At 38.3% G+C, this 19089-nt stretch overlaps 1 long non-coding RNA gene across 1 annotated transcript in view; it reads left to right on the forward strand.

Moving 5' to 3' along the window:
• Nucleotides 1–15876, forward strand: part of LOC133482725 (uncharacterized) — a 21170-nt gene extending 5294 nt beyond the window's left edge. Inside the window, exons 2-4 of the long non-coding RNA XR_009789887.1 lie at nucleotides 10411–10455; nucleotides 13455–13587; nucleotides 13718–15876. This is a non-coding gene — a long non-coding RNA (uncharacterized LOC133482725). The remainder of the gene's footprint in view (nucleotides 1–10410; nucleotides 10456–13454; nucleotides 13588–13717) is intronic.
• The last annotated feature ends 3213 nt before the right edge of the window (nucleotides 15877–19089 follow it).

Raw genomic sequence — 19089 nt, forward strand, 5'->3', positions numbered from 1 at the left:
AGAGTGAATGAGGAGCGTCTGTTGTTCCTTCTGTCAGTACACACACTCACACTGCAGGGGTGAAGGCAAGCAAATGCATTCCAATGACAGTTATAAGCAAACTAACATGATGCAGAAACATCCTTAGAGCTGCATGTCAAATAAATCATTACCATATTCCTCAGTACTTTGAAAAATTACACATTTATTCAAAAGAGTAAGTATAAACCTCTCCTCCTGTGTTTATCACTTACATTAAAATATAAAATAAAAAAGGTTTGTTCTCTGATGTGATGTCCAGTGGGACTACAAGTTAGTCTTGCTGTAATATGTTGAGTTTCTTATATTTTACGTCAAAATATTATTGTGTAATGTGATTCCAATTTCCCTGGAAAGAAAGGCTCTGCTTCCACCGAAAGCCCCTTCATCTTTTCGGTCCCCACTATCCTTTGTTTTCTGTTCCTCAATCACACGAACATTAATGGATGAAGTCCCAGACCTTCACGACCCTCAACATCCCAACAAAGTCAACTAAGTTGCCATACCCTCAAGGCAACCCCGGGATATATTACATGTTTGGCGATGTATTATGATTTTAGTTGGTTGAGGTTTCTGGTATACATTCATTCTACATAAGTCATTCACACATTCCAATCCAAAGCATGATATCACTCCCAATGTTAATATACTGTAGCCGGGTTAACATGGAGACTTTTTTTCATTCATTGAAATCATTCTGGAGCGGCACAGTGACGACTGGTTTGCACATCTGCCTTACAGTTCTGAGGACCCGGGTTCAAATCTGGCCTCTCCTGTGTGGAGTTTGCATGTTCTCTCTGTGCCTGCATGGGTTTTCACCGGGTACTCTATTTTCCTCCCACATCCCCAAAACATGCATGGTAGGTTAATTGAAGACTCTAAATTGCCCGTAGGTGTGAATGTGAGTGCGAATGGTTGTTTGTTTATATGTGCCCTGCGATTGGCTGGCAACCAGTTCAGGGTGTACCCCGCCTCTCGCCCGAAGATAGCTGGGATAGGCGCCAGCACACCTGCGAACCTAGTGAGGATAAGTGGTACAGTAAATGGATGGATGGAAATCACTGTGATTGAAAATACCAGGTCAACTGTTTACATGTGTCGTGATCTATTCCGGTCTGGTGTTTACATGTGCCACGACATTTAATCAGAACACCCGTTTTACAGATGTGTGACATGCGCAGATGTGTGTAAGCGTCACGTGATTTATCAAGACTGAGGTAAGTGTTCTATTCAGGTAATTGTTTTTGCACTTTTATTAGTGTTTATTAAACCTTGATAAAAACAAATAGTAGTAGTAGTTAAAAACGAGATCTCTGTAGCAGACCAGCTCTGTTTGGAAGCCGAAATATTTTCAAGTGTGTTAACGATGACATCACTGCACATTTATTTGAAGAGAGGCATGCGCTGGAAGAACGCAGCCTGACGACATTCCAATTGACGGTTTACATGACGTGATCGGTTTGGAGAAAAGGAATATTCTACCCCCGTGAAACCTAATAACATTCCATGTGGTTTCCGTATGTTTATTCTGAATTTGGTGTTTATATGGAGCATTTTTATCTGGTTTGGGCTTCTAACCCAATTCATATCGGAATATAAGGCATGTAAACGGGTTTCTGATTCATCATTGTCTTGTGTAAATGACCTTGACATCTTTCTAGTTAGAATATTTAAGTTTTGTTAAAATGTTATTGTATTAGCTATCCGTCCATCCATCCATTTTCTGAGCCGCTTCTCCTCACTAGGGTCGCGGGCGTGTTGGAGCCTATCCCAGCTGTCATCGGGCAGGAAGCGGGGTACACCCTGAACTGGTTGCCAGCCAATCGCAGTTGTATTAACTAACTCACAAATATTTGAGTTGAGAATCTTGCTAAGATAAATACTTTTGTCAAACCTCTCTGAGATGTAAGGGGTTATTCCATGACTCCAACCTCTTCACTTCAACGTAATTAAACCTAAACATGTGAATCAGTGTACAAAGCCATACCACAACTAATCATGTGGTAAATAACTTTAAAACCATTTTCCGGGAGTTCCATGCATGCCACAGCCATGCAGAGAAACAGGCAAAGAGCCTGCAGGTTACGCAACAGTCAGCACCAATGACAACACAAGTGAAACTGATGCAGTCAGACACAGTATGCAAAAGAGGAGCGAGGGTGATGGCGAGCTGCAAATTGACATCCTGGCAAAGCAGGAGGAAGTCTCAGGCAGACCAAAGCAGCTTAAATAAGTGCTCCCTTCCTGTGTGAGATTTGCCAGCCGACTGCATGGAAGTTGAATCAGATGAGGCAAATCAAGGTATGGAAGGGTCAACAAGATCATGTTGGCTGACTTGGGCTCTATTCTTCTTATCAGTTGACGGAAGCAAGGCTGAGTTTTAAAAAATGGCCTAACTGAACAAAAGCTCTTCTCAATTTCTATACAGAAAATGGGCCTTGGAAAAAGTAATCACATCAGTGAGTTGCTGCTATATTTTAATATTTAACTCTCTCTCTGTTCAAAACCCTCTCTTGCAATATTCTCTCCCATCACCATGGTCTCTGAGAGGAACAACAAAATGCAGGGAAGGTTGTTCATAGTTCTCTTGTCAGTTGTCGCCAATGGTGATGTAGTCTGTATTCTATCCCATCATACATAGCACTGTTTAGGAGCAAAAATATTGTGCCAAACTTCCATTTATCCACTTTCTCGACTTTTATCCTGTTGTTGGGATTATGGACCACTCTGTTGGCCAATGAATCAATTACAGATTGCGTTAGACACATTCAAACCCCTGAATCTACAATCTACATTTAAACTAAGATATTTTGGACTATTTTATGCGTCCAAATTTGTGCAAACAGTTTGGGGAGGGCCATTTCTGTTCCAGCAAGTCTGTGGCTGAGTGTCCAAACTCAGGCTTGGATAGATGAGTGTGGTTTGGAAAAACTTGAAGCTTCTAGCTCGAGCCCTCTGTGATAGCTACCATACTGGAATATTCCTGAAGAACTGATAGAATATGACTTATTCATACAGTCATACAGCAGTGGCAGTAATAAATGTATTACTGTCCCTGGAACACAAGGAAGCACTGCAAAGAGCATTGGAGTGCATTGGAGTGTGGACCTCCGTTGGCCTGACTTAAAATCATCATTATACTTGACTCTGAGTGCTGACATGCCATGTGTGAATATAAGGTGCCTCACTGTGCAATGATGGAGTCACTGAAGCCTATCATAATGTGTGAGAGTTTGTTTGCTTCTGGTCTTTTCTTTTTTGGTTCCCGGAACATTGGGTAATTTAATAATGACAAGAACAGGCAACATAAGCTGTTAAATTGACAGTGCATCCTCTTCTGCCAATCAAACACACGCACACACACACTCGTGCGCACACACAGAGCCACTGAGAAGTCAGCAATTTTTTACCAATGAGTCTGGTATTACTAATGCTGTTAATTTTGGACAGTTATGCTATAAACTTGGGTGGCGGTCTAATAAATGTGTTAAGTACTAGCATCGTGTAGTTTTCTTTTAAAAATATATATATGTATTTATATATATTTTTTCATGCAAATAAGAATAAGAGTAAATACAATGGGAAATGTGCATTTTAATTGTGTAGTATGGACAGTATGAACCCAGAATGACATCCTCGTTTACCAGCTGAAAAACGTCATGTTCCATGGGCTTTGTCTTTTATTCTGGAACACCTTTTATACTTGATTTTGGGTTGATCCACCCAACTGGAACGCTGGTGCCAATCATAGTCTGACGCCCTGATGTTGAATGTGTGAAGAAATACATTCATAATTAAATCTTATCTCTTCTCTTGGTGCTTCCAGGGATTTAATTGCAGTCAGCAGCATGTGATTCTATGAAAATGTTCACCTGATATGACAGTATCCTATTTTAACTTCATATTTTAATTATATAAACTGGACGGTCCGTGTTATGCGTTCTTTGACAGAATCAAAATTAGCAAGCTTCATTGAGTGACCAAGCTAAATGGTATAAAGAAAGTCATATGGTAGTGATCAAAATTCAAGGAAAATATTTTAATTCCAATTCAATGAAAAACATAATCCCATCTTCGGATACAAATTTAATAATCTCATTCCACTTAAATTAGTATCCATGTAAAGATATGAATACACTAATATAATTCCACTTTTGGCCATTACAATATTGAAGAAAAATGTCCAACGTTAAAGATATTGAAGAGTAAAAGCAAACAAACATTGCCTCACCCAATGAGAATCGGTAAGAGAATCAAAAAAGTAATCAGATCGATAAGCAGTATCGATAATGTAATCGGAATCACGAAAGTCTTATCAATTCCCAACCGTGGTTGCCATCATGCTTGGAATTATCTTTTTTGTTCCTCCCTAAAGAACCATCTGGGCTGCTTGTTTGATCTCCAAGCTACAGTGGCCTGCTCTTCCATACAGCCTATTCCTTTCTTCTTCTCATCGTATTTTCCCTTGACTCCCCCCCCCCCCCCCCCCCCCCCAAATATGTTGTTCCTCTAATTTGGTGACCCACTCTTTATGTTTTCTCATCTTCTGCTAAGGCTTGAAGAGAAATCATTACAAAATGATTGCAAGCTACATAATAGAATGGCCCAGTTGACATTTCCGCCACCACTACCATTATACTCCAACCTTCCCCTCCAGCATTTCTTTGTATCGTGTGCTTCTATTTGCTCAGCTTTTTCCTTCTCATCGTGTGATGGTGACTTTTGAGGGACCTGGTATTATAGACAAGCCTGGTTATTGACTCCAGTCCATAGACATTAATTTCTACACATATGCCATGTATGAGACTGCACCCAAAATCCAATGAGTGGGTAATGTCCAATAACACATACATAACTATTTTTATACTTTTATATACAGCCATTTAAATACAGTGGTGCTTTGAGATAAAGGTTTATTTTGTTTTGTGACCATGTACTTATCCCAAAACACTTATTTGTAAAAACATATTTCACTATTAAAATGAATGGAAATGCAATTCATCCGCTCCTGCCCCCCCCAAATCAGCGCCATTTTTTTTTTTTACATTTTTAATAAAAATTAGTAGCAGTATATTGTAAAATATAGTCAGAAAAAACATCATAGAGGAGAATTTAAAAATATTCGATGGTTTTATGTAGTGTAATCAAGCCACATTTTTTAATAAGAAAACTCTCATCTTCTGCAGAATATTCTTTGTCACTGTAGCTCTGTAAATTCACCGGCGTAATGGATCTTTTGTCCACAGCTTAAAATGGGTTTAAACACCCTTGGTGGATGTTATTTTTTGTGTATGTTATGTTAATTTTCAGTCTGTGTGACTGTGGTGTTTTCCATTTTAATCTTGATGGAGTCTATGTGGTTGTGTCAAATACACAAGTAATTCTCTTTGTTTTATGGTTACTCTGACAGTAACCTTCAACTGGTAGTGGCAGTCAACAGCTTAAATTTTCTTTTTTGAAGAACATTTACAAATTAAGTCAGCCAAACTGCAGCTTGTTGTGAAGTGAGTGGAGCAACCTACTGCCACACAGCACCCGTATCTTAAGTTTGGGCCCGCAAGTCAAAGCAAAATCTCAGCCGATTGACGCCTCGTATCTTGAAAAACTCGAAAGTCAGGTCACTCGTCGGCTCTGTGAATGACTGGCAACCAATCCAGGATGCTGCCTCTTGCGCAAATAAGCAGGGATGGGCTCCAACTCATCTGTGATCCTAATGAGGAGGTTTAAAGAATGGAAAGAGTGATGGACGGGTGTTGTAACTGTAATGCTTCTTACAATCACCTTTATATTATTGGACCGTCTGAGCATTGTACCCATAATACATGCAAAACCTTTGCTGCCTACTATGCCAAACAGTTTACTCTGCTGTTGTTATTAACTGTTTGGTGTTCTTCTTTACATTAGATGATTGAAGTCTAACAGAAAAAGACTCCAAATTCATTTGGTTAGGCTTCAGTAGATGACTTGAAAAGGCAACAAGGGAAAATTTAGCTTCAAGATCAGTTAAGAACACCTGATCGAAAGGACTGTTGTTCTAATATGTAACAATGATGCAGGTGAAAACTCATATGGTCATCTTGTCTCATTGAAGAAAATACTGTTTAAAATTAAGATTTTTGCTTAATTGTTTCTTTAACGAAAAATAAGAATGTTATATCTCTATGAGAGAGGAAATAAAACATATGACTCCATTTGAATTGCTACATTCATTGTCAATAACAACTATTTATTTACCAAAAAGAAAAAAACAAAAAGGCGCATCCACACCATCAAAGTTAGCCTTGAAGCAAATCACACTACACATTTACACTCACAATTACACTACAAAGACAAGGTATTTAATGATCAAACTGATCAACTTTATTGTTTTTAGCAAATAATCATTAACTTAGAATTTTATGGCTGCAACACGTTCCGAGAAAGCTGGGACAGGTGGCAAAAAGACTGAGAAAGTTGAGGAATGCTCATCAAACACCTGTTGGGAACATCCCACAGGTTAACAGGCTAATTGGGAACAGGTGGGTGTCATGATTGGGTATAAAAGGAGCTTCCCTGAATTGCTCAATCATTCACAAGCAAAGATGGGGCGAGGTTCACCTCTTTGTGAACAAGTGCGTGAGAAAATAGTTCAACAGTTTAAGGACAATGTTCCTCAACGTACAATTGCAAGGAATTTAGGGATTTCATCATCTACGGTCCATAATATCATCAAAAGGTTCAGAGAATCAGGAGAAATCACTGCATGTAAGCGGCAAGGCCAAAAACCAACAATGAATGCCCGTGACCTTCGATCGCTTAGGCGGCACTGCATCAAAAATCAACATCAATGTGTAAAGGATATCACGACATGGGCTCAGAAACACTTCAGAAAACCAATGTCAGTAAATACAGTTCGGCGCTACATCCGTAAGTACAACTTGAAACTCTACTATGCTAAGCAAAAGCCATTTATCAACAACAACCAGAAACTCCGCCGGCTTCTCTGGGCCCGAGCTCATCTAAGATGGACTGATGCAAAGTGGAAAAGTGTTCTGTGGTCTGACGAGTCCAAATTTGAAATTGTTTTTAGGAAATTGTGGATTTCCAAAAGAGGAAAAGAATAATCCGGACTGTTATGGACGCAAAGTTCCAAAGCCAGCATCTGTGATGGTAAGGGGCTGTGTTAGTGCCAATGAAATGGGTAACTTACACATCTGTGAAGGCACCATTAATGCTGAAAGGTACATACAGGTTTTGGAGAAACGTATGCTGCCATCCAAGCAATGTCTTTTTCATGGACGTCCCTGCTTATTTCAGCAAGACAATGCCAGACCACATTCTGCACGTGTTACAACAGCGTGGCTTCGTAGTAAAAGAGTGCGGGTACTAGACTGGCCTACCTGCAGTCCAGACCTGTCTCCCATTGAAAATGTGTGGCGCATTATGAAGCGTAAAATACAACAACGCAGATCCCGGACTGTTGAACAGCTGAAACGCTACATCAAGCAAGAATGGGAAAGAATTCCACCTGCAAAGCTTCAACAGTTAGTGTCCTCAGTTCCCAAACGTTTATTGAATGTTCTTAAAAGAAAAGGTGATGTAACACAGTGGTAAACATGACCCTGTCCCAGCTTTTTTGGAACGTGTTGCAGCCATAAAATTCTAAGTTAATGATTATTTGCTAAAAACAATAGTTTAGCAGTTTGAACATTAAATATCTTGTCTTTGTTGTGTACTCAAATAAATATAGGTTGAACATGATTTGCAAATCATTGTATTCTGTTTTTATTTGTTTAACACAACGTCCCAACTTCATTGGAATTGGGGTTGCAGGTGGCTTTTGTTGACTGAATGAAGCTGTGATCTATCTTTTAAATTCTCTCTGAATGCCTGAACAATGCCTGAATTTTCGCAAGTGAGTTTCCCGTCCCAGAGATAGTTGTGCAAAAGGAAGACAACAAAAGATGACGGCATATCATCTATCATGAGCAACACTGTTGTTGTAGTTTCCAGAGGGATTTGGATTCATACCTTACTTTAAATTACTGCCTAAATTTGAATACAGTTGTCAAATTAATTCATCATTGCACATGTGACACATTTAAATGACATAGATATTTTATAAGATTTTTAGATTATAGAAGTATGGGTTGCATCCAAAAACTGCTTTAATCATCACAAAACAAGATCAAGTTCCCTCATGGGAATAATTAAGAAATTGTTGACCATGGCATTTTGCAACATCCAAAAGCATTTTATCTCAGCATTCTAGCAGACAGACTTAATTTGGACAGACCATCATTTGTCACAATTTTCTAGTTTGGTATTGATTTTATTACCCATGTGTGCCATCATTGATTTATTTTTTCCCCTTTAACCTTAATTGCATTCCAGACATTTTGAACAATTCTATGCAGTTTTGAGAGGGCCCCATTGAACACGAATGAACAAGAACAGAAAATGTAATCTTCAACCTTAAATAGGTTTCAAAATGTACGTGCGTAATAGCCCTGTGTCAGAATATTTGTGTCCATAGTGTGTATGGGAATGCACGCTTTCCTTTCCTTCCCGCTCTCTGCCATAATCGTATCTGCAAATATTTATCAGAAGAGCAGCCAAATCTCCAGTAGTGCAAATCTACCCCATGGAGGTTCTGACACCTCGTTACCATAGCGCATGTAGAGCAGCCCATGTAGTACCCGCTCTACACGACATCTTCTACCAAAGAGGAGACAGACAAATAGAGTACAGACAAGAGAATAGGAAGCGAGGAAGGCTACATTGTTTGGCGAGAAGAAAAGAGATGCTTCAAACATCAATTTATCACACTTGGGCCCCAAGGAATTTAAAGAGCAGTCTTTGTATCGCTTCTCTTTGTATTTGGTTTCTTGTTATCTTTATTCGGTTAATTTATCAAGATGATTCAAATATTCCAAGCCCAAGCGGCTGTGTGCGTCTTCCTAGGCCGGGCCAGGGGAGACAACACCGGCGTGAGGCTGGCTGGTGGGGATGTGTTGAAGGTCCAATTCAGTCAGTCACGGGGGGAAAAAAAATAAAAAAAACCTTCCATTCACAAAAAAATATTTGAAATATACAGTAAACTGAGTAAGAGCTGTCCATGAAGTCATGTATGTTTTTGGTCATCTGCAAGCTTCTGTTGCACAATCTATTTAGGTATGTCATCTCAATAAAATAGAATACATATCTTCTAATTTCTTGAAATGTACCTGTGTATATAATAAAACTCCTTACCTCAAAGGCTGTCTGCAGCCAAGTTGGCATTGCACTCAGCAGTTTTAAAGGTATAGAAAATATTTGAAATTTAGAAATAAGACAAAGGGCGGCACCGTGGATGACTGATTAGCACATCTGCCTCACAGTTCTGGGGACCTAGGTTCAATTAAATTCTTTATAATTCTATTTCATTGTCATTACTATATGTTTTTATAATGTAGATTGTACTGTACATTGCTATTTTTCTCATTAAAAAACACATTACAAAACGGATTGATATTGTATATTAAATTGCTATTGCTATTTTTCTCATTACATTTTTTTAATAAAGTGCCTTTCAACAGCATGATAGCAGTTCGATTTTTTTTCATTCAGTGCAGTGCAAGTTCATTTTTATGTATTATTATATTCATATTCATTTATTTATTCAAAAGATTTGCACGCCAAAATGACAGTCCATCCACCCATTGATTTTCTATACCGCTGATTTTGGATTGGACACCTTGGACAGATTGCCAATCACAAAGCATATACTGTATAGACAGACAACCATTTACATTCACGTGCACATTCACATTCACAGGTCTGATTTGTGTATTTGCCTGACATGAGTGATGCTTGAGGACCCAAACTAAATAAAAAAATAAAAAAACAAAGCATGAATTAAAGTCACAGAGAGGGAAGAAAATTGTTGTAGGGTCAAAAGGGAGAAAAGCAAAAATCAAATGGGATGATTTTAGTGACATTGCAGTCTTCCAAAAGATTGACTGACTCTTCTTCCGACAACCCGAGGGTCATGTATGCCAGTTTTTTTGTTTTGTTTTGTTTTCCCCTGTTTGAACCGATGATGTATTTACACATGCACAGAAGTGCAGGGAGTAAACAGGCAAAAGAGGCAGGGAAAAGAGAGAGAAGCAGGTGTAGACACAGTGAAGAGAGAGAGAGACAAAGCAACAAGGAGATGAGACGAAGGAGAGGTGGGAGCAGGCGAGGGTAAAAGAAGGAAAAGAGAGAGGGCATTCCCAATTAATGGCAAAGGCAGTATGCTCCAGATAGAGACTAAAAGTATTGTTTCCATCCCCACCCTGTCATTTTTTTGTCTCTTTTCACAGTGCCTGTCATTCTTGTCCTTGTGTCACATTCCTTTTAATGTCATTTCTCTTCATTTAATTTCTGCAGAATCGTAGAAACAAGAGTCCTCTCCCCCTACCAACTACAAAAGCGGTGAGAAACAATCTCCTCACTCTTCGCTACTCTTTGGTGTTTTCGCTGGCTTTCTGTCTGGATTTTAATGGGGTCAATCAGGAACTCAAAGTAATATCCCAGCAAGAAGTAATTAAGTTGTCAAAATAGGGTTCTTTAAACCTCTGCCCACATCTGATGGTGCAATTCAGTCTCTGCCTCCTGCTGGCTTATTAGCATATTTTGTATTATCCATCATTAACTCAGAGTTGACACTGTCTCACTTTGCAGACAGCTGTGTATGACTGAGAATGTGTGTGTGTGTGTTTATGTATATATCTATGCAGAAATGTGTGTCTTTCTTCTTGAATTTATATTAACACTGGAATATTTACCTCCACCTAGATCAAAACACAATGTAACAGGTTATGTATTTGTTTAGATTTTTCTATAAATATGTTGATACAGTATGTTTATCATTTATACTTGACTTAGAGCGGAAATGTCGAACACACTGATAAACAGTTTCTTCTTATTTCATGTATTTCCCATAATACATAATGTAAATTAATTGGCTCTGTCCCCAAACTGTAATAATAATAATAATAATAATAACCTTTATTAAATATGTTGACAATGTTTTCAATAACATTTCAAGATCTTCCCCCCCCCCCCAAAACGCTATAAATAATTTTTTATTATTGAAGGTAAAATATTTATTTAGATATACATGCTGCAAACATTTTTCTCAGTCCAAACGTTCAACAATAATTGACAAATCACCCCGAAGTGTGAAAGTAAAATCAGCTTACAGTAGACCCCCGTATACCCACAGTTTGGCAGTTTTCTATTTTTTTTTTTGTTGAATTGTATTTTCTTTTTGTTTCTTTTTTCTTTTTGTTTTCTTCTTTATTTATTTGGGGGTTGGGGTCAACCAACCCCGAAAACAGCAGTTTATCCCTTATTCAAGATTTGTTGGGGTTTAAAGAAATAAAAATATATTTTTTAAATGTTTTTTATTTTCAAAGCAATTCCAAAAACATCTTAAGTTAATTGAAAACTTGAAACATTGTCCATATGTTTGATTTTTTAGTGTGGATGGTTGTTTGTCGATATGTGCCCTGCAATTGGCTGGGCCAGCCAATTTATCCAAATAAGGAAAAGCGGTATTGAAAATTATTCTAAAGTCACTTTATTTACAGTATGGAACAGTTCTAGGAGCACGCCCCTCAGACTTTAATACACATGTTCACAAGAAAACCAAGTGAACAGCCATTTATGCAAGAACTACTACTTAATTCTTTCTTTTTACTTTTATCGACAGAACCTGTTTTTACTCAACTGTTTCCCTTACGTACAGCATTACACCACATATCTACTGAAGGGTATTAGAATCTACCACAGTCTGGCATTATTGATTTTTTTTTTTTTTTATACTACATTATACCGAAGTACTACATCTGACACTGCAGGGCCCTCAGGGTAAAAAGAGGGAGGCCCAATATGAGAGACGAAGGGAAAGGAAATTAAGAGAAAATAAGGAGGAGAGTTGACAAGAAAAGAAGAGCAGCATTTAACTATAATCCGGTCAGCTACAGTTTAGTGTAATCCTTCATTATTAACATTTCCAGTCTAATCTACAAACTATCAAAGTGAGTGTAGGGGAATTTTCTACTCCAGTGGTTCCTTTTTGCACATTCATGAGTGTTGAAGTGTCATTTTCTCAGTCATCAAATATTAGGCAGTTTGACAGTTTGTCAGGCAATGAAAGAAGAAATAAACACATTGGAATTATAATTTCAAAACTCAAAAACCCCAGATTCCAAGTGATTAGTGGGGATAAACAAACTCTTGTGGGACAAAATAAATCACTGAAAATTGATGCATGCTTGTCACAAAGGACTCACAAAATATACACAGTCGCTCGGTTACCTACCTTTTCATCAGAAGAGTCAGTCAGACCCAAATTAAACAGTATTTTCCATTTCAAGATGCCCAAATTTTTCTTTTTGCACTCGTGTCGTGCTGTACTGATATTTTGGGGCAGGTGTCCAACTGAAAATCAACTTAAAAATGATAAATGCGTATCTTAAGTGATTGAAACACAGAGGTTTTTTGCACATTTAGAACAATATTTGCTACCTGTATAGCTAAATCCAAATATTAAATGTTGTATCTAAATCTCAAATCTAAATTCTAAATATATATCCATCTATCTTCTGTACCGCTTCTCCTCACTAGGGTCGCGGGCGTGCTGGAGCCTATCCCAGCTAACTTCGGGCGAGAGGTGGGGTACAGCCTGAACTGGTCGCCAGCCAATCGCAGGGTACATATAAACAAACAACCATTCGCGCACAGATTCACACCTATGGGCAATTTAGAGTTTCCAATCAACCTACCATGCATGTTTTTGGGATGTGGGAGGAAACCGGAGTGCCCGGAGAAAACCCACACAGGCACGGGAGAACATGCAAACTCCACACAGGAGGGGGCAGGATTTGAACCCCGGTCCTCAGAACTGTGAGGCAGATGTGCTAACCAGTCGGTCACCATGCCGCTTAAATATATATATATAAATGTTAAATATATATATATATATATATATATATATAAATCTTAAATGTTCAATCTAAATCCAAATATAAATCTTACATTTAAATATAAATTTTAAATATATATTTAAATATAATTATTAAATTTAAATGTTAGATCTAAATGTTTCAGGTCAAACAAAATATTTAGCCAATATGCAAATCCACACATGCAAAAAACGGAAGTACCAAAATAAAAACTGTGTGGTTGTAGTGTCAAATGTATAAAAAACATCTTATACAGGGAAATGGACCCTTGAACATAGATAACTACCTGAAATAGTAGCAGTTAGGGAAACTTGATTTGACGTACTTTCAGTGTTTAGTGTCACTTCTACGAAGAAGTGCCGCTTTGCCACAGCTCTGCAATGGGTTATGGCTGGGTGCCTCAGCCTCCTTTCTCAAACAAGAACCCTAGCTAGCTAACACAACCACCGGCATTGTTCGCAGTGCCTCTGCCATCGGCCCCCTTCCACCTTCAGCACTGGACAACAGAAGGATAAAGCGGCCATTCGTGTTGACATCACGGGAGCCGGGAGCGCAAGGAGGGAAGGAGGGGAGCGCTTTGTACTGAAATGACTTGGTGAAAAAAAGAACCACAGCAGCAGCAAGTTTTTTTATTTATTTATTTTTATTATTTATTTATTTATTTATTTATTTATTTATTTTTATTATTTATTTATTTATTTATTTATTTATTTATTTTTCTCCAGGTCCTCACCCACCTTGCTACTTGTTTTTCCAAAACCACCTCCAGGGCTGATGCCTGCTCTCTTCCGGCTGGCGAACAAGCACTCCGAGGCGGGCAAGCCAGTGGAGTTCAAAATTTTGCATTATTAACTATGAAACTGAACTTTGAACTAGTTCGCATAGAAAATGAATTTCCCCAACAATGTTAGTGGTGTTATGTATATATTTTTTTCTCCAATCAGATTTCAGCCTCTATGTGTGGCCATGTCAATGTAATCTGCCTTCAGACTCAGAAGTGCAGGCTCATGAAACATACTCACTATTAGCAATTGCTGTTTTGTTCTTTTTTGAAAAACAAATCAAATTTCAGATTCACCACTGTTGGCCTGTGCAGGGTTTGCATTTTCCATCCTCTGATTAGTTGAGCTAAATAGTCTTGCGATGTGCACAATGGGTGACCGGGGAGGATGAATAACGTGTATTGTTCGACTACATTTTCAAGACGGCCTTTTCAAGAAAATCTTGTGAGGATAGGTTGGCCAACATCATTGCTGGCTGGCTATTTTCAACCCAGCAAAGGATTTATTCTGCACTTCCAAAGCGGCACATATGAGCAACTAGCTTACAGGCAATAGCCAAGAAAGGAGGTGGATTTTATCTATAAATAATCAGCATCCCTGGCACCTCCTGAGGTCTGATTTGCTGACTCCATCTCTGTGCCTCCTTACAGAATTTTTCATAGCTACAGTCCATCTGAGATTTCTGTATATATTTTTGCATTGCTTCTGAAGGCTATTTCCTATTAAATCAATTTCATCCCTGTGCCACAAATTGAGCCTCTCCATGTAACACGATAGCAAGCACACATTCAAGACAAGCACACGAACACATTCAGGCATGGAAACAAGACATACCCACGTTTCTTTCCTCCTGCAGGCAGGTGCCTTGGACACAAATACAAATTGGACATGTCTGTAAGAAAACCAGCCCAGATGCCAGTTGTACAAGCCACTTATTCGGCCACACATTAGGAAATCCAATATGGATGTGTTAAATGAATCCTAGCAGAGACAGAAAGAGCAAGTGAGGTGAGGGTAGCGAGCGAGGAATACAGACAGGACGCGAGGCAGCTTGTTGATTACTCTGGTGTTTAACATGAGGAAATGCCAGAATGAAAACAGACCTCATATAACCTTGTCAACTGCCTTGTTAGTTTGGTGGTTTAAATTTCCATTTGTATAAACTGACTGGGGAATATGTGGCTTGAAGTTGTAACCTTTCACAGAGCAACAGTTGCACACACTCAAACATATCAACATTATATCAAGAAGTATGGAGACGTGGTACATATTGTTTGCAAAACCGCACGCATGGATTTATCTGTGTTGACCAAATGTCATCCATGCACATACTCAGTTGTTGCTTTTGTTGCTACCTTGACAATCTCTGGACTCAATTCCCTGTTCTCACACCTGTGAAGGAGAGGAGGGAAAAGCGATAACCACCAATTGCGACTGAAGAAGCAAACAATTGAGCATTTGCGTCCATGACAAGGTCACTGAATACCTGCCAAACAAAATCTATCACACTCCTTTTCCTGGCATAGAAGGGCATTCCAAGTTTAATAAATGGATTTGTGGCAACTCAAAATGGCAATTGTGTGTAAAAACGAAAAAAATGTCCATTGTTGTCAAATATACTACAGTATACTTGGTCTGCATGTTTGTACTGTGCAATGGAATCATGAAATATACTATATATAAAATGTTTCCTGCTTATTCTATTCAGAGTACAGTTTGATAAAATATGATTTCATGTACCTGTACTGCAATCCCAAATATGGTTGTGAACTGAGTAACCATGCCAAAACTTCGGCAAGACATGACTTCTCCATGACCTTTCTCTTAATAAAACACCTCATCATACACCTCTGGAGACATGCATTCATAAGCACCACAAGCTCTAAAGTAACGATAACAATAGAGCACAGTCTCTACTCTATGGGCTGTCCTCATTTGACAAACCTTAGTTTAATCACCCTCTAGAGGTAGTCAGAGTCAGAAGCTGCAATAATAAACGTTGCAGGCATTCCTGCATGACTGTGAAGGGACAAGAATAGCCCCTGAAGTCATAATCATGCCGTCACGATCAGACCTCCAGTCTTCAAGGGGGCAGTAGCTATGTGGACTGCTTGGTAATCACGATATTTCTATTATGTTTCTCTGCTGGTCATGCTCACTAATCATGGTATATTTCTTTATTTATCCATCTCATGAATGATGTTTTTCTAGGCATTCTTGTGGTCATTGTCATGTCAATTTCTTATAGACAGTATATAGTTATAGACAGGATTAAGTCTGATAATGACAGACACACCTGGTCAATAGGGTAAACATAAGATGATAATTATGCATGTAGTTTGTTATGGATGTGACACCTGTGTCCCACCTCCTTTGCCTATTTCTGATTGGACAGCTGTGCTAACACCGTCTGTTGTGCCAACACACGCGCGCACACACACAGGCTTTGATGCTGCTTCAGTTCTCGACACTCCCACATCTCTATTAGAAGATGAAGAAAGTTACCCACTGGATTACTTGTTGCGCAAAGGAAGGACAGACCTAATGAACAGAAGAAACCATATCCAAAATCTTTGGTGACCTGACAGCTTAAGTTTTTTCTTTCATACATTGATCATCATAAGCCAAATTCTCATTTCAATTTAATATGCTTCAAACTTCCGAAAATATTAGGTTTTGATCAGTGGCTGCAGAAAGACTGTCATCAAATTAATATGACATGCATGTCAACCTGCTAAGTGTGCTGCCCCATTGTGGTTACTCAGTATAAGGTAAACTAAGCAAACAAAACGTTTGTCACAGCAGCTTTTCTTAACGCAAAATGAAAGTTCTAGCTCAATAAAAGTTCTCTTTGTAGTTGTACTTTCATGAACTTACTTAGAGCTCCCATAGAGCACCACAACCTTTTCACAGTGCCTCCAATGAGAACTTGGCAATGTCAGCATTCCCATGAAAGAAAGAAAAGACAAATAAAAGGCAATTGATGTGATACAGAAGAAAAGACAAAATAATCTCATAAGCATCAAGGGAAAAAAACCATGTAAAATGTGAATTCTTTTGATAACTCAAAATATATTCACTGTTTTGAACGTGTTCTCCTTCAAAGTAAAGTCAAAGTGGGTTTCAGGGCTTCACGGTGAAGCTACTACTAAAAAAATTTCATGAATACAATTTAGGCAAGTAAGACAAAAGTTAGACCGTTATAATTTTATTCAAATGTTTCTCTCAATTATGCAATTATGTCCTCACACTCACCACAAGGTAATTTTATATGAACACATAACGAGAGCAAGAGCCGGGATGCTATAAGAATGCTTTAAAATACTTGTCATACTGAATGATTCAGCGCTGCCAACCTGTAGAAATTCACTTTGTCTGAATTTCCATATTTTCAAAATGTTGTGAAGAACATTACCGTGGGACAGTTATAGCGGTGTATGATCTAAATTATAGAAATAGTTCTGCATACTGTTCAATTGCACAACATAATCATGACTATAATCGTAATTGTTAATAAATTATGGCTTCAATATTTGCCATTTTAATGTTTTTATTGCATCAATCTGAATCAAAGTATATGAGATTTCAAAGTGCCATCATAAAAACTGTCCTTTACTTACTCTATTTTTTTTTAACCTTGGTTTAAAAAAAAAAAAAAAAAGTATATTTAATCAGATTAATGATATCTCAAACATCAAAACTAAAACTCAGCACTATATTTTTAAAACAAAAAAATAACATTGCTGATAGATTGAATTGGATAGTTTATGCATGGACAATAGTTTAGATTTCGATTTTGTGACTGTACTTGTATAGATGTCTTCTCTTGCATGCTATTTATATTACATATTTATATTTCCAATATCTACTATTGCTATTGAAATGATGGAAATTTCCCCATTGTGGGACTTATAAAGGTTATCTTATATTATATTACAAATATTTATTATTAATAATGATATACTTTTAGCGGCACGGTAGACGACTGGTTAGAGGAGTCTACCTCACAGTTCTGAGGACCGGGGTTCAATCCCCGGCCCCGCCTGTGTGGAGTTTTCCACTCCGGTTTCCTCCCACATCCCAGAAACATGCATGCTAGGTTAATTGACAACTATAAATTGCCCATAGGTGTGAATGTGAGTACGAATGGTTGTTTGTTTGTATGTGCCCTGCGATTGGCTGGCAACCAGTTCAGGGTGTACCCCGCCTCCTGGCCGATGATAGCTGGGATAGGCTCCAGCACGCCCGTGACCCTAGTGAGGAGAAGCGGCTCAGAAAATGGATGGATGGATATACTTTTAACCTGACCATGTTTGCCGATGACGTCTCCAGTGATGTAATGATTCATTTCCGTAATAAAATAGCATACCCCCAAGCAGCTTTTTCCCCCCTCTCTTTTCATCACTGTGGCCAGACACAGAGCCATACTCACCGTTAAATAAAACATTTTTCTCCCCCAATATCCAGAACAATCTGTGTTACGACCATAAAGAGTCACCATTCAGTGATTACATTTGGCAGCTCTCATGGTTCGTGAGAAAAAAAAAGAATCATACTATTAAGAAAAAAATAGAATCATACTATTAAGCAGCCTGCGGGAGACAGTCTCACTGTTAGTTTTAGCAGTCAGAACTTTTTATCTTATTTACTGTCAGGTACTTTACACTTATCACAATTACAACACTTTAAATATCAGGATATGAACTATCCACAGTAAAATTCTTTTCAAGGAGAATTATACTGTGGATATACCCACAAATTAACAAATTCCTAGCTCAGATGTTTGAGCCATGAATCGACCAATACATCTCTTTTTGTCTTTTGTGTTGACGATGCTTTCTGTTACCGTGTGGACACAGTGCTATAGCCACGTCATTTCATGGTGTGTTCTTATTAGTTGGTCTGCTGTCAGCAATCATAGCAGCACTTTGAGCAGTCTTGATTTTGAGGACATCAGAATGTTAGAGTCATAATGGTCGAGCTGCCACACTTTTTTATACATTAACTCTCTGCAGGCAATGTACATGCAAACAGCAAAATATGTGAGCTTGCTGACAGGGTGGATGATGACACGGTGGACATTTTTGGCATATGGTTGCATTTTATGAGCACATGGTGGACCTATACTTAGCAACATGATTCAGCCAGCCAGACTTTGTACTGTTTAACAAATACATTTTGAATTTCTGAAAGGGTTTTACATCCAACACGTAATATGATGAATATTACAAAGTTGAAATATTTACTCTGAAACGAGTCACTGATACAACCTCCACTGACGAAACATAAAATGCTGGTTGTAAATTCACTGAAAA

Source organism: Phyllopteryx taeniolatus, chromosome 8 (genome assembly GCF_024500385.1).
Source record: "Phyllopteryx taeniolatus isolate TA_2022b chromosome 8, UOR_Ptae_1.2, whole genome shotgun sequence".
NCBI lineage: Eukaryota > Metazoa > Chordata > Actinopteri > Syngnathiformes > Syngnathidae > Phyllopteryx > Phyllopteryx taeniolatus.